The sequence below is a fragment of the Eptatretus burgeri genome, chromosome 16, assembly GCF_056783735.1.
Source record: "Eptatretus burgeri isolate ZD-2024b chromosome 16, Ebu_testis_v1, whole genome shotgun sequence".
Lineage (NCBI taxonomy): Eukaryota > Metazoa > Chordata > Myxini > Myxiniformes > Myxinidae > Eptatretus > Eptatretus burgeri.
Window position 1 is genome coordinate 6,568,457 of NC_140976.1, and position 2,842 is coordinate 6,571,298.

The 2,842-nt window shown below is 34.6% G+C and overlaps 1 long non-coding RNA gene across 1 annotated transcript; it reads left to right on the forward strand.

Annotated features, from left to right (window-relative positions):
• Positions 1 to 193: 193 nt before the first annotated feature.
• Positions 194 to 2,034, forward strand: LOC147010409 (uncharacterized). Its single transcript, XR_015052435.1, has 3 exons — positions 194 to 313; positions 467 to 546; positions 1,941 to 2,034. It is a non-coding gene; the product is annotated as an uncharacterized LOC147010409 (long non-coding RNA).
• The last annotated feature ends 808 nt before the right edge of the window (positions 2,035 to 2,842 follow it).

Sequence of the window (2,842 nt, forward strand, 5' to 3'; positions counted from 1 at the left end):
TTGGATTGGGTAACACTGAATCCCCACGATTTGTCATGTTTTCATTAAAAAAAAATTGCCTGTTTGTCCATTTCTTCCACAGGTATGCTAAAAACTGGAAAGTCTCTATGAAAGTGTTTGCCATTAAATGTGTTTTGTTTGCTATTCCTTTCTCCCACCTCCTTTCTCCCACCTCCTCTCCATTGCCCCCATCACCATTTGTAATCTTATTATCCGTCCTATAACTCGACAATGCCAGGCATCGTCGGTGGTCTGTGGAGTGGAGAGAGTTGAATGCTCCTTCAGGAACGCTCCGCAGCTGGTTGTTTAGCAGGTGCAGAATTTCGAACATCTTTAATTCGTTTCGACATTACACGTTTGACTAGTACTGTCTCATTGTAAATATAAACAACACCAACAACAAAATAACTTTTACAATGCTGTAAAACTAACAGCGATGATCAAACATGCTGTTATGACATTGCAGTCCCAGGTGTTGCCCAACAGCTCAATGGTGCTGATGCTGGAGAGGGAATCAAATGTGCCACGAGGAACGCTCTGCAGCTGGTTGGTATCCACTTTGTTTTTATCACCTCCTCGTTTCTACATTTCATACACGATTAAAATATGCCAATTATAACCAATGATCGTGTAATAACAATAATTTTAGCAATATCGCCATTGTTGTTATTCTAATTGTTGGTGTGGAGGATGAAATAATGATATTTAGAGATGCTGAACAATAGCATGTTATGAGAGGATGAAAATGATATCTAAATATGCCAAATAATAGCTTGTTATGGGAAGATAAAATAATGATATCTAAATATGCCAAACAATAGCTTGTTTTTGGAGGATGAAAATATCTAAATATGCCAAACAATAGCTTGTTCTGGGAGGAAGAAATTAGGATATTTAAATATGCCAAATAATAGCTTGTTATGGGAGGATGAAATAATGATAAATATGCCAAATAACACCTTGTTATGGGAGGATGAAATTATGATATCTAAATATGTCGAATAATAACTTGTTATGGGAGGATGAAATAATAATATATAAATATGCCGAATAATAACTTGTTATGGGAGGATGAAAAAATAATATCTAAACATGCTGAATAATAGCTTGTTATGGAGGATGAAATTATGATATCTATATATGCCAAATAATAACTTGTTCTGGAGGATGAAATGATATTTAAATATGCTCAATAATAGCTTGTGATGGTAGGATGAAATAATAATTTCTAAACATGCCGAATAATAGCCTATGATATTTAAATATGCTAAATAATAGCTTGTGATGGGAGGATGAAATAATAATTTCTAAACATGCCGAATAATCGCCTGTTTTGGGAGGATGAAATAATGATATCTAAATATGCCTAACAATAACTTGTTATGGGAGGATGATATTATGATGTCTAAATATGCCAAATAATAAACTTGTTATGCGATGATGAAATTATGATATCTAAATATGTTGAATAATAACTTGTTATGGGAGGATGAAATAATAATATCTAAATATGCCAAATAATAACTTGTTATGGGAGGATGAAATAATGATATCTAAATATGCCGAATAATAGCCTGTTATGGGAGGATGAAATTATGATATCTAAATATGCCAAATAATAAACTTGTGATGCGAGGATGAAATTATGATATCTACATATGTCGAATAATAACTTGTTATGGGAGGGTGAAATAATAATATCGAAATAAGCCGAATAATAGCTTGTTATGAGACGATGAAATTATGACAGCTAAATATGCCGAATAATAGCTTGTTATGGGAGAATTAATATCTAAGTATGCCAAATAATAGCTTGTTATGGGAAGATAAAATAATAAATATGGAAAACAATAGCTTGTTATTGGAGGATGAATATGATATTTTAAATATGCCGAACAATAACCCGTTGTGATAACAGTATGTGGTTTGTTTTTTTGCAGTCCCAGGCGTTTATGCTCAGGTCGAGAGTGTTTAGGTTCAAGAGAGAATCAAACACTCCCTCAGGAACCCTCGGCAGCTGGTTGTTTTGCAGGTCCAGTTATTTTGATACATCGAGTATTTGTATGTTTTCCAATATTTGTGGAAAATGCTGAAAACTCGCATTCAACCTCCAGCAGTTTGTTAATAGATTTATTGTTGGAACATTTATGAACGTGAAAATGAAACAATGATTAATTGATGGTATTATGTGCATTTGCATCATTGTTCGCACCCTCGTCGTGCTTGATGCAGATGTTCTGCTGAACGACATGACAAACAATTCCGAGAGGTGAGATGACACTTTAGAACACAGGTAGGTAGTGGAGGTCTCGTGCTTGGGACACCTTTAATTTATTCACCTGATTTTACAAGATGTACTTTAAGGAAAGTTTTGTTCATATTGTACAAATAATAACATATTCTTGCACAAGGGAATTGTACATGAAGAATGAATACTATTACGGCAATTTTATTTCTTTTGCCCTTCCAGTCCCAGGCGTTGCTGTTCAGCGTTATGTCGCTGAGACTGGAGAGAGAGTCAAACGCTCCTTCAGGGACCCTCCGCAGCTGGTTGATTTGCAGGTCCAACGTTACATGTTTTTATTTGTTTCTGAAACCTGTACTTTGTACAAAATAACTTCATTATTTTTTAAAATAATAATAGTATAAAAATATGATATTAATAATGCAATTGCAAGGTTAGCTCAGAGGTAGCACCCTTGGCTTTGAATTGTCTTGCCTGGGTTATTTATTTATTATTACGTCCACCACCAAAGGTGGACACAGGTTATATTTTCACCTGTTTGTCTGTTTGTCGATGAGCAGGATATCTCAAAAAGTTTTGGACTGATTCAAACGAAAC